Raw genomic sequence first — 14,715 nt, 5'->3', positions numbered from 1 at the left:
TCTCTCTCTCTCTCTCTCTCTCTCTCTCTCTCTCTCTCTCTCTCTCTCTCTCTCTTTCTCTCTTCACTCCCTCATCCCCTTTCTCGCTATCTCTCTTCAATTTGTTTCCTTAGTTTCTTTTCTCTTTTTTGCTCTAGTTTAACCTCTATTCTTTACTATTTATCCTTTTCCTAGATAGTTTTTACTGTTATCTAATACTCCTAATTTTCTTTTATTCCTTTATATTTCAATTTTACCACCTAATTCTGATCTTCCAATGCTTAATTTTTCAAATCATAGTTTTCATGCTCTCATTTCCATATCACTATCCTTACTAGTGGAACTATCAACCCTTATAAATTTTTAGATAGTTAAGTATATCTTATTATGGTTGACACTGTTCTATTGCCAACGAGGTCAATTTTCTCTACTGGGTATGTATCTACTGTATATCAATATCTAGTTTGTCTTAGAATTTGTACTGCAAATAGACATCTTGTTTGTGTGGTTAAACGTAGTATGTTGTTCTTAGAGTTCGTCATTATGCAATTTGTATCTGATGCTGTTGTTGCTGATTTTACTACTTTAGCTAAGTTTCTTAGAGTTCGGCATTTTGCAGTGTATATCTGATGCTTTTGTTGTTGCTGATTTTACTATTTTAGCCAAGGTGGAATAGTTGTTTCTATCAACTGGCTCCCTCTGTATGCATATCAATATCTAGATTGTGTGGGAGTCATACATAGTAATTCAACCTATTATCAAAGAACTGCATACTGGGCCGAAAAGGCTGCATCTGTCCCTCCCTGACAAACAGAGGTGGTTGGATCCTGGGACAGACCAAAAGGCCAGTAGCTACACCTAGAGGACATCTGTGAAAAGCAGACACTACTTAAATAAGTCTCAGCACTAACCATAAAGCTGCTCACCATCAGCAATCTGCAAGCTTCTGCACAGAAAATAAAAAGTGACAAGAGATAGTGATGCTAATAAAACAAGTATCAGTGAATCAAGAGAAGATACTAATAAAAAAAAACTAGGAGAACGAAAAAACACAAACCAGAATGCCCAGTATAGAACTGAACTGGAGTCCATAAAACAGTTTCAAACAAATTCAGGAGAATAAAAATTTTGTTGAAAATATAGAAAGCAGAATAAACCGATGTGAGGATAGAGTAGCAAACCTAGAACTGTGGTTGGCGATCAACTAATGAATGACACCTTAAAAATAACAAAGGAACATAAAATTGTTGGGTGATGAAAAAAGACCAAGATTAATTACAATTAATTAAAAAATCATAAAGAAGGATAAATTGGAGGCATTTTTAGGTAAATGGATTCACCTTGAGACCATAATCTTAAGTGAAATAAATCAGACACACAGGTTTAAATGCCACACTGCTCCTCTTGTATAAGAAACTCAAAGTACAGGTAAGGAGCAAAATAGAGGATAGAAATTAGGAAATAAATAGGGAGGAGAACAAGAGAGATGGGGGAGGGGAGGGGAGGAAGGAAAAGGGGATTTAGAGGAAAAAGAATTGAAGGAAAACTGGAAATGGAAGAAGGTTTTGCAAGTGAGGAGAGGAAGAAAGGCAAAGAGCATACAAGGGGAGGAGAGGGAGACAAAAAATAAAATAGAATTAAGATGTGCTATGTACAGGTATAAATTCCCCACGATGAACGTGATCATTGTGTACTACGAACATGTACTAATGAAAGCAGAATTACAGATGTAGGCCTGATTCACTCCCATGCTCAACAGACTCAAAGTCTCTGGGATGAGTTGGTACCTGTCCCCCTGCCAGCACCCATGCAAGTCACAGCCCAGACTGCCATTCGCACTTCTCTTGCAGTATAGGCCCCATCACAAAGGGCACCCTGAGTAGCTGCCACCTTGCTATTCACAGCTGACAATGACCCAGCTCATCTCCACTGTCCACTCATAGGGTGCTATTATGAGTGCCCATTGTGCCTGAAGGAGATGTAGGCCAGTAGAGACTGATGCTGCCACCTGAGCTCACCTGGCCCCATCACCACAGCCTCCACAGTTGCAGCAACCAGAACTCCACATTCAGCCTCATGACAAGGAAAACAGCAGAAACTCTGCTGGCGCCCATGATTTTGGATCACCATGATGCAAGTAGAGTCCCCAGGTGGTGTGGAACTGAACAAGAAGACAGCAGATGTGACAAACACAGGAGGGAGGCTGGAACCTCCCAAGTCAGCACCATGCCAAATGCATGGGCATTTGGGGCATCAGAGGCCATTTATTTCCTAGCTGGGAATAATTCTCACTAATACATCTAGAAGCGATAGCAGCTCATAATAACCCAAGGTCACAGCTATTAAGACCAAAAGAAGATTCAATTCCATATGCACTTGTTGCCAATCTCTGGGCTAATTCCTACCTCATTATGTTACCTCCATTTTGCTTCCACCTAGAAGTCACAGTCACTAACTCAGTGATAGGGACCATGAAACTGCTCTGAGAAGTGCAGTATTAGGTTCTGAACAAACATACGAGGTTATTACAACCCAGGAGACCAGCCACACTTTCTCAGTGTCCTAGAGTCTTGTGTTACAAGCTGTGGCCTGCAGAGAGGAGGCTGAACTTGACCATGTGTCTGGGGTTCCACAGATTGCACTCCTCAGGATATCATTACTTGGAGGTAGAATGTGTGAAAAATCCCAGATATAAGTAAGTACTTGTCTTCTCCATCCTGGCTCAGGACAGGTTCCCAAGACCCTCAAGCTGAAGACTCATTTGGTACACAGAAAGTACCATTGGTGACCAGTAGGTCACCTAAGAACTAGAACCTATCCTCAAGCTTTAGAAGATAATGATTGGGATTAGAATTCTGAGCTCTATCTGTGTGACAAAGGGCGGAAAGTCACTTTTCTCATCTTAGAATAGGGACAATAGTCTGTAGTTGACAATCCTACCAGATGGATTACATAAATTGTGACTGTATGACATTGGGTTCAATTCCTGGCACATAGTAGTCGCTCGAAAAATAGCCAACACTGACTTACATCAGTGACTGAAGAATTGAAAGGACCTGTATTCTCATGACAACTGCCTTAGTTGTTCTTAACTTGTCTGAATGAAAAATAACCTGGCTCCTGACACTGACCTTCCTTAGCACTTTGTCAGTGCCCCCTGTGCACGTACTATGTTCTCACTTCCCTTTGAGGTATCTCTATTCTTATTTAATAATGAAACTGTCACTTACTGAACTACTAATACCAGTTAAATATTCCTTATGTGGAACTTAGTACCAGCAATATTTCCGATTGTGGAGGTTTTCAGATTTTGCAATGTTTACATAAATTTTATCGGTTTAATATCCCTAATCATCTTGCCTACAGTGAAGCAAAGGCAAGAATTACATCTCACTTCTCATTGCTTAGAAACTGTAAGCAACAAAAGAGTGAATCAAGCTGGGGATTTAGCTCAGTGGTTCTGACACCTGCCTCACAAGCGCAAGGTTCTGAGTTCTATCTCTGGTACCAAAAAAAAAGTGGATTAAAATATTTGAAGCATTTGGGGGAAAAACTTGCCAACCTAAAATTCTGTAGGGCACAAAATTATTCTTGTAAATGGATATGGCATACTCCTATAATTCGAGTTACTCAGGAGGTTGAGGCAGGAAGAGCAAAAGTTCAAGTCTAGCCTAGGCACCTTACTGAGACCCTGTCTCAAAATTTGAAAAACAAAAAAGGGCTAGGGATATGTCAAGCAATCCCATGGATTCAATCCCCAGCACTGCCAAAAAATATTATCCTTCAAACATGAAGGATAAAAAAGATTCATAAAATAAAAATTGAGAGAATTTGTTGCAAATAAACCACCTTGCAAGAAATTTCTTTAGAGAGCTAACCAATAATATAGGTCAGAAACAGATGTACATAAAGGAAGAGCATGAAAAAGGAATTAAGTAAAACTAAAATTTTTTTAAAAGATTAAACTGCCCTTACAGTACAATTAAAAAAGAACACATAACTTGTCCATAAGGAGCTCACATTCTGAAATAAAACAAGCAGCAGAGCTAGTGGAAAAATTATGGGCTCTTGGAGACAGAAGCCTTGAGTTCCAAGTGAAGCTACCACTCATGAGTTTTGTGTGTTAGGACAGGATGGTGAGCTGCTCTTATCTAATTCCTCAACTGTTAGAGGATGAGAAGTACTGCCTGCAAAAACGAAACAAGTTAAGAAGCTCTAATTTAAAAAAAAAACCAAAATCTGAAACTTTTTCAAGCATTCTATTGGTTTCAGATCTCAGAATTTTGTCTACTAGCTTCTTTCAGTTTTTTTTTAAACCTTTGATTTTCTTTAGTTTGAATATAATATACCATAGTGTAGTGAGGTTTTTAGTTGTTTGGGTTTTGTTTGGTTTGGTTTGGTTGGATTTTAGTCTTGGCATTTGCTGTAATTGGTGTTTTCAGTTTAAGCGGTTTTGATTGAGATATCCTCAAGTTCTGGAGATTCTTTCCTATCTATGTGCCAGCCCATCGAAGGCACTTTCTGTTTGTGTTGTTTTATTTCTAGCACTTCTTTTGAATCTTTCTTAGAATCTCCATATCTCTGTTCTTGCATGCTGTCTACTTTATCCATTAAATTAGACATCCCTCACAGCCCTTAGCATCTTAGTCATTTTTTCTTGATAGCCAAATATAATTTTTTGGTTTTATATATGTGTGTGTGTGTGTGTGTGTGTGTGTGTGTGTGTGTAAAAAAAAGATTCTGCCCTTGTGTTGACCTCTGGAATGTTGCTTATGATGTGTCATGGACAAGTTATTCTCTAGTTCTGCCTAATTGGGGTTCTATATGCCTCACTCACCTATATATTGAATTCTAGTCCCTTATCTGGATTTTTTTTTTTTGCTATGATTTCTGTAGGCAGGTTTTTATGTCATTTGTGTCATTCTCTAATTTTTCACTAATTCTAATTAATTTTATATCAGCCTTTTTTGCATCATCTGGCACCTCTTGGTTCTATTTTCTATGCTCTTTGTGTCCTTTGTGTTGTTTTTAATGTATCTCTGAGTATATGGTCTCATACATCAGCTTCTCTTCTAACTCTAATATCCTTTCTTACATTGGTCACTGTTGAGAGCCATTCTACATAAATTTTGGAGGAAATCATTTCATAATTAAAGTATGACTTTAAAGCAGCCTAAGGCTCAATGTTGCCCTGCCCATGAGCTGGCTGTGTCACGCTGAAACAACTCCCGTTTTGCCTCAGGTAACAGCTGAGGCCTCAATGGTCTGAGGTGCTGTGGCACTGAAGGGCAAGATTACATCAGCTGCAGTCATCTTGGTTCTTTGAGAACCAAGGAGTAATACAAAAAGAGAAAGGTTTCACCTGGGAAGGGACAAATTCCTTATCAGCTTAATTCATCCCACCTACTATTGTGGGAATACTCTCCTTTCCTCCCTCAACAGCCTGAGATTGCATCAACATAGGATCGATGCTGCCCCATAACACCTGATACTTCCTCCAATTATTGTGCATACCCAGCGAATAATGGCTACCTAGGAGAGTCCTTGTCTTTGCCCACTCTGAGGTACTGACCTCCTGGTACCCCATATACTTTGAAATTACACAAGTCTCTATTGTCTTTTTTTCTTTAGCCCTCCCCCTTCCTAGATATTGAGAGGATTGATCAGTCTCCAATGGTCACTGCTACTTAAGCAGCCTTTCTGAGCCTTCGCTACCTATAGGGGACCTGTCAGTGCTTTCACAGCAAGAACTGTTCCCAAGGATGCCATGCTTGGCCCAGACTGTTCATGGATGGATGCTGATATAATTTTTTGGAGTCCTCAGTTCATACCAGATGAGTTAGCACACAATGGGATCTACATTAGTTTTCTTTTCCTGGTTTAACAAATTAGCCCAAACTGAGTGGCTTCAAAAATAGAAAGTTTGGGGCCAGGGATTTAGCTCAGCGGTTCAGTGGCCTGCCTTGCAAGCGCAAGGACCGGAGTTCAATCCCTGGTACCAAAAAAGAAATAAATAAATAAAATAAAGTTATTCTCTTCAACAGTTCAAGAGACCGGAAATCTGAAAGCAAGACTCTGGGGAGTCCTGTGTCCCTGTGTCCTGGTGATTTCCAGCATTCTTGGCATTTCACAGCTTCTCCATCCATTATCCCAATCTTGGCTTCCATCTTCATGTTAATTCTCTGCATTGTAGCCTTTCCTCTTCTTATAAGAAAACCAATCATTGAATATGGGGCCCATTTTAAATCCAGGATGATCTCCTCTTGAGATCCATTGACAAAGACCTTATTTCCAAATAAGATTATATTAACATATGACAGCAGGTTAAGAACTAGAAAGTGCTAGTCAGAGGACAGTACTCAACCCACTACAAGGTCTAACAAAATATTGCCAAATATAACACTATTTCTCTAACAGGGACTTAAAATGACTTTTCACCATGTTCTGTCAGTTTGGTTCTTGCCTTGGACTAGTCAGCTCCCTGGGCTGAGCAGAAAAAGTGGAGAGCAATGTTCTGGCATTACAATTTAAAGCATCTTTAATTAGAATTTAAATTTCTAATCATGTCTCTTATCAACAAAGCCAGAATCTGTGGGGGTGCGTGTTTGGCATTTTTTTTCCATGTTGAAGACGTAGCCCAGAAACTTCTGGATGTTAGGAAAATACTCTACCTGTGAGGTATACCCCAGTCCCAGCATTACTAGTTTTTAAAAATTATTCAGGCAATCTACTGCACACTAAATTTGAGACAAGTGTTTCTTAATTTTAAGTGTGTACATGGATCTATGTGAAAGTACAGATTCTGATTCAGCAGGTCAAGAATGGGGCCTTAGAATCTTTCCATCACCCACCACCCAGGAGATATAGCAGTTATGGGTACCAGGATCACCCTGAGAATTAGTATATGTTTTGCCAAAGTGAGCACATCACACTGAAAATTAAGGGCATACATGACCCCACACAGCTTCCCAGACCTTTCCATTACCCCATTTTGTCTGTGATGGATTGACGTAGAAACATCTGTAACAGGAAATAGCTTTTGCTGAGAGATAGTTCAGCTTGGCGATGGTTTATATATTGGGAAAATCCATATGGTACAGATAAATGGACTCTGAATCTAATGACATTATTTAGAAACAGTCTAATGGAATGAAAATGAGCAGCCAGCCCCATGTGTGCCTCTTCCCAAGTCCTGGTGTACCTCTGTTTAGTGTAACAAGGGTTAATAGGGCCTCCTCATGGTCTCTGAGAAGGGACAGTGCCCTTTCAGCAAATGGGAACATCAGCAAAACAGCAGAAAGGATGTAAACAGTCTCCAGCTTCAGATTTTAATCTGTCAAATGTTGGTCCTATAAAAACAAACCTCTCCCCAGCATGGCCCTGAGGCCTGGGCTATATCAGGGTCTTCACAGCATTTTCTCATGTCATCTGCATAGGTAGAGTCCAAGACCCAGACTTTTCTAATCACAAGCCACTGGCCAGCCCTGAGATTGCACCTGCTCAGAGACAGATCTCAAATTCTCAGCAGTGACTTTCACCTGTGCCTGCATGTCAGCATCATCTGGGGATATTCAAATGAGACTTGTTCCCAGAGTTTCACTAGACCAATTAAGCAGATTAAACAAAATCCTCCCCCTAGGGTCGGGGCTTGGATAAGAGTATGTATTATATTTACTCAGAGGATTCAAATGTATACCAGGGCTACTTCAGAAGATCTGTGGCTCTCCACATTGTAGAAGACTGTATAATACACTGTGCACATAATTATAAATTCCTTACTGTGTGTGTATGTGTGCGTGTTGCTGAATTGGGGCTGCTATAATAAATTGCCATAATCTGATGGTTTAGAAACAGAATAGTTTGGCTTCTTACAGTTCTGGGGGCTGGGAAGTCTAAGATCAAGTTGCTGACAGATTCAGGATCTGGAGAAGCCTGCTTCCTGGTTCAAAGATGGCCATCTTTTCATGGTGTCCCCACATGGTGGAAAGGTGAGGAAGTGCTCCAGGGTCTAAAGATAAGGGCACCACTCCCAATGATGAAGCTCTGTAATCATGATCTAATTGACTCTACAGGACCCACCACCGGGTACCCTCATATTGGGGTTAGGTTTCGACATATGAGTTCAGGGGAACACAAACATTTAGAAGATAGCACTGAGGCACTGTGTACAGCACGGAGAAGACTGCAGAGAATGGGGTGCTGTGATGACCTGTGTATGATGTCCCCCAAAGCTTCATGCAGTAATAGGTGGGGCTTTTTCAGAGGTGACTGGATCTAGAGTGTGTGACACTGGGATTGATTCCTGGTGCAATGCAAGGATCAAGGGCACTAGGATTAAGGGTGTGAGTTCTACCTGCCCTGAGTAGCCTAAGTGCCTTTCACAGCTTTTAGGTTTATTCTTTGCCCCATTTGCCAAAATACAAACACAAACAAAACAACTCCTGTGCAGAGTTCACGTACTTCCTGAATTTTTAAAATGTTCTCCTTTCTCTACCATCTCTCACCATTTCTAATTTGTAATATCACTGAAATTTACAAAAAGCCCTTACCTAAATATTATCAGTTTTATCTTTACAGGAAATATAATTAAACCATTGTTTATAAGAGGAGTGTCTTAGATTTAGAATAATTATGCTACTTGTTCAGGTACAGGATGAATAAGAACTCTTTTCATTCACCCTCTCTTCTTTTAACAGAATGGAATCTGAGTAGTGTATTAAAATATTTTGTAACCAGACTTGTTCACGTAAGACCATCTCCAAGGATTTTTTTTCTTAAAAATTTTTCTAGGCTGTCAATTTTTAAACTGCTTAAAGCTTATGTCTTAATCTATTCAGTCAATACTATATTCAGTATTCACATTCTCTAATTTTTGTAAATGTTCATGTTCACTGGAATAAATCTTTGAAGACGTTTATAATCTTATAAATCTTTGATTTATAATCTTATACTTTTTATAGTCTTGTATATGATATATAATTATATCTTATATAATCTTATCTTTACAATCTTATAAATCTTTGAAGACATTTTTGATACTTTCATAAGAAAAAATCTTAAAGGTGGAATTACTGGGTCAAAATTTATGTACAATTTGAAAGTTTAAATACATACATACAGGCTTCTGGGAAATTGATGGCAAGGGAAGCAACAACTAGCCTTTCCAAGATTCAGAATCCAGACACTGCAAAACAATAACTTGGAGAAGAAAAAAGAGAGGGAGGCAGATCCCCAGGTCCCTGGGGGCATCTGACAGGAAAATTAAAATGTACAGAAAAATTGAAGAGACAGAACACAACATAGGGAAGGGAAGAAACATTCTGTACTCTCCCTGTTCCCAGCTAATGGATCACAGATGATCAACAGATGATCACAGGGATCACAGGGAAGGGAGAGCAAATCTACAGAGACAAAAAGAAAGCTGGGGACTTCAGAGGGCTTCAGGAGAAACGTAGCAGTGGGATGAACTGGCAAGTACTATGTGTTGCAGGAAGAGCATGGGATTCTGGTCCTTCAACAGGCAACAGCAGATGAGTGACTCACGTCCAGGTACCAGCCATATCCCTGGAGAGAGTGCTGAGTCAGATGCCTACTTAAATAAAAGAAAAGAATTGGAATCCCTCAGTTTATTACCAAACCATTGTTCAATGACACAATCAATCACAGAAGACATCACAGAAAATTTAGAACATTGCTGAACACCCAGTAGATCGTAGAAGAAATCAAGGAAAACAATTAAATTATTTCCAGAAGTGACAATCCCTGTTACGCATGCTTCTAGCAGCATGATTTATAATAGCTACATCTTAGAATAGTCTATATGCCTATCCACAGATGAATGGATAAAGAAAATGTACAACTGCTTTTATATGCTATGGAGTACTACTCCACCATGAAAAAGATGAGCTAGAGATCTTTTTAAGTACATGGATGCATCTCAAAACCATAATCTAAAGTGAAATAAATCACACATTTAAATAGCACGTTGTTTCTCTTGTGTGAGAAACCCAAAATATAAATAAGGGGCAAAATGGAGAATAGATGTTAGGAAGTAGGAAGAACTTGTTCAAGGGGGAAGGGTAGAAAGGGAGGGGAAGGGAAGGGAGGTAAAAGGGGTTTTAAAAAGAAAATTGAAGGAAAAATAGAAACAGAGCTGTTATAAATGGGGAGAAGAAGGGTCAAAGGGAGGGGAGTGAAATTGGGGGAAAAAGAATTAAGATATATTATGTACAGGTGCAAATTTCCCATGATGAATGTGAATACTATGTATGGCAAACATGTACTAATAAAAATAAATAAATATTTTTTAAGAAATGGCAATGCCTATTAGACAAGCAGAGCAAGCTCAAAAAAGAAGAAAAGAAAAGAAATACTAATGAGGAACCTCAAGATGCTGAGAAGCAATAATAATCTAAGACCAAACTGAAATTAAGGAAGGAAATACATAAAGATCAGAGCAAAAATTAGTGAAATTAAACATTTCAAAAGTACAAAGAATCAACAACTGAAGAGCTGGTTCTTTGAAAGAATAAACAAAATACATAAACTATTAGCTAAACTTACCAAAAGAAAGAAAGAAAATATACACACCAACCCAATCAGTAATAAAAAGGCAAAATCACAGCAGATATCAATATCCAGAAGATAGTAACTACCATAAATAATTCTATTTTAATAAAATGAAAAATCTTGAAGAAATGAATACATTCCTAGACTCATATAAATTATCAAAATTAAATCAAGAAGACAAAAATATTAAACAATCTGATGAGAAACAATGACATTGAGACAGAATTTTTTAATTTGCCAACTAAAACAGGCATGGGATATGCTACATTCAATGGTGAATTCTACAAAAATTTAAAGATATTTATGTTACTCAAACTCTGCAATGAAATTAAAAGGGAAGGAGTGATTCCAAACTCATTCCTGGAGTCAGTATCACTCTGATCCTAAAACCAAAGTCCCAATTAAGAAAATGACAAGCCGATCCCCTTAAGGAACACAGATGAAACATACAGTTAAATGCCCATCAGTGGATGAATGGATAGAGAAAATGTGATATTTATATACAATGGAGTGTTACTCTGCCATAAAGAACAATAAACTTGAGACATTTTTAGGTAAATGGGTGCACCTTGAGACCATACTTTTAAATAAAATAAATTGGACACACAAGTTTAAATATCACATTGTTTATGTTGTGTGAGAAACAGAAATGGTAAATAGGAGCACAATGGAGGATAAATATTGTGAAGTAAGAAGAAAATGTTCAAATGGGAATGGGAACAAGGGAGAGGAAGAGGGAAGACAAAGAAGGGGGAAGAAAAAAAGATAATTGAAGGAAATAAGTGGAAATGAAGCTTGTGTGAATGGGGAGGAGAAAAAGGTTGAAGGGAGGGGAAGGGAAGTGGCCATCAAAATGATCATATATCATGACCAAATAAGATTCATTCCAGAAATGCAGGGACGATTCAATATACACAGATCAATAAATGTTATATAACAAATAAATAGAAGCAAGGACAAAAATGCATGATCATCTCAATAAAGACAAAAAAGGAATTTGACAAAATCCTTTTGTCAAAAAAAAATTCAACACACAAAAATCAATAGCATGTATGAGTGTTATGGTTCGGGTCTAGATTCCCCAGCCCCCACCCCACCCCAGCCTCCTGTTGTCATAGGTGGCTTTTTCAAAGGTGGTTGGATCTAGAAAATGTGATGCTGGGATGAAGGGTATGTGATTACTAAACCAGTACACTGATTGGTTGGCACCACCCTGATCCCAGTAGTCTGGATAAGATAAGAGGGGCAGAAAGATGCTGTCAAGTTTTCCTTTTTGCATTTACTGCCACGTGGGCACTATGAAAAGTTCTCCTCTGTGACGCCCTCTGCCATGTGCCCCTCTGCCATGTGCCACTCTGCCTTGGAGCCAGCCAATTATGAACTGAAACCTCTGCAAACTGTGAGTTAAATAAACCCTTTCCCCTTTAACATTGGGGTCAGGTATTTTGTCTCAGCAATGAGGGAAAAAAAAAGTAACTAAGACAATGCGTGATGAGCTCAATGAGAAAGAAATTAGGAAAACAACACTATTCACAATAACATCAAGGAAAATTTAATACCTAGGAATTAACCTAACCAAGGAAGTGAAAGACCTCTACAATGAAAACTACAGTATTCTGAAAAAGAAGATTGAAAAAGGTATCAGAAAATGGAAAGATATTCTCTGTTCCTGGGTAGGCAGAACCAATATATTTTCAAAACTAATATATAAATTCAAGGCAAAAATGCCAGCATTCCTCACAGAACTAGAGAAAACTCTCCTAAAATTCACATGGAACCAGAAGAGACCCAGCATAGCAAAAAGCAATCCTGGGCCACAAGAGCAAGGCAAAGCTAGAGGCATCACAATACCTGGCTTCAAGTTCTACTACATACCAAGGATGATAAAAACAGCATGGTAATGGTACAGAAATGGGCATGTGGATCATTGGAACAAAACAGAGGTTGCACAAGCATCCCCAGACACAATCAGCTATTTACTCTTCAATGAAGATGCCAAAACATACATTGGGGAAAAGACAGTCTCTTCAACAAATAGTGTGAGGAAAATTGGTTATCTGTATGTGAAAGATCAAAGGTTCACCCATATCTCTCACCATGTGCTACACTAAAATCAAAATGGGTCACAGATCTAAACAATAAAACATAAAAATGAATTTACTGGAAGATAAAATAGGTAAAACACTTTACATCTTAAGTATAGGCAAGAACCTTTTCAAAAGAACGCCAATTACACAAGAAATAACACCAAGAATCAATAAATGGCATCATATCAATTTTAAAAGATTCTTCAGAGAATGAAGCAATTAATAAAGAGACAACTTGTCAAATGGGGAAAAAAATGTTGCGTCAGGAGACTAATATCTAGATTATATAAAGAAGACAAAATAATTAGACCTCCCAAAATAAAAGGCCCAATCAAGAAATTGGCAAATGAACTACATGGACACTTTTCAGAAGAAGTAAAAATGACCAACAAACATATGAAAAAATGTTCAACATCTCAAGCCATTAGAGAAGTACAAATTAAAACAATACTACAACTTCATCATATACCAGAAAGGATGGCAATCATCAACAAATGAAATAGCAACAAATGCTAGCGTGGCTGTGGCGAGAAAGGCACTCTCCTACATTGTTGGTGGGAATGTGAACTAGTACATTTATTGTGGACATCAGCCTGGACGTTTCTCCAGGAACTAAAATTGGACATTTCATTTGATCCAGATATTCCTGTTCTAAGTATCTTCCCAGAAGTGCAATGACATATTACAGTGATACATCTATACCAATATTGATAGCAACACAACTCATGATAGATAAATTCTAGAGGCAAGCTGTATGCCCATCAACAGAAAAATGGATAAAAATGTATTATCTACATATAGTCGAATACTAAAAGAAAGATAAATTTGAGACATTTGTGGAAAAATGGATACAGCTGGACAATATAATGTTAAGTAAAAAAATGTCAGATACACAAGCTTAGATACCATATGGTATCTCTCATCCAAGTAAGACAAAGTACAAATAAACAGCAAAATAAAAGATGGATATAAGGAAGCAGGGAGATAGATCTTTTGCAAATGGGCAGGTTTCCAGGAGACCAAGGTTAAGGTGATGGGGGAAGAGAGAAGGGAAAAGAAAGATTTTAGATGTGTCATGTACATTTACAAAATACCCACAATAAACACGTGTCTTAAACGTGATCTAAATATAATAATAATGATAAAAATGAAAGTGGGGAAAGGGGATTTAGAGATGAAGGGAGGGAGTGGATGAGGGGGGTAGTGGAAGTTCAAAAAAGAATCAAGTTGTGCTCTGTACATGCACCAACTCCCTAGGAAGAATGTTAGCTTCAGGTACTGCAAACATGCTAACAAAGTAAAATAAAAATATAAAAAGTCAAAAACACTGCTTGCCTCAGTGCAAAGTTTGGCCACATGCACTATGTCATAACATGCTGACCAAGAACCACTGCACTGTACAAAACACACATACAGGATGTGAGGGCGATCTGGCTGCAACATCTGCCATCCAAATGATCACCAGGGCTGATCTGACTGGCTAGGCAGCTGTCCCCTTCCTCCCTCACTGCTCCATGTGTATCCCTCCCAAAGCCACATGTTCAGTAGGAGAGGACGGCCACCCCAATTGAGGATAAAAACACTACATGCACTCTGTAGGGGTGACCACTGTAGACTGAGGTGCTCATCTGTTTTAAAGGCTACTTACACCTATTCACATAAACAGAGCTGCACTTGAGTTTTTCCATAAGTCTCACCCTATCTTTGAATTTCAGGTTTCTCACCTAAAACAAAGGTCCTGGACCTCTGGAGGTTTCCCATCTTCCATGGCTATGGTTCAGGATGAGTAAATGTGGCCTCTCTAACGAGCAGGAGCTCCTTTAGGCCAGGGATGTTTGTTAATTTTTAAAGATTTTTACCTTCTATGACTCCTAACAGTAGTTCTCTCTTACAGTCATGTAGGGCAGGAAAGAAGACAGTATTTTCAAGCTACTTCCTACTTTCCAGAATTAAAACCAAGTTGCTCTTCTTTTGGTTCTATCTTGAGAAGTACTGATCTAGTTCTTCATGGGAAGTGCTCAGTTAGGTAGCCATTGATTAACTGATGGCCAATACTTTGGCCCTGTATACTCATATTATT

Source organism: Fukomys damarensis, unplaced genomic scaffold (assembly GCF_012274545.1).
Source record: "Fukomys damarensis isolate Sample0158 unplaced genomic scaffold, DMR_v1.0_HiC HiC_scaffold_18, whole genome shotgun sequence".
NCBI lineage: Eukaryota > Metazoa > Chordata > Mammalia > Rodentia > Bathyergidae > Fukomys > Fukomys damarensis.
Note: the sequence above shows the minus strand (reverse complement) of the source record.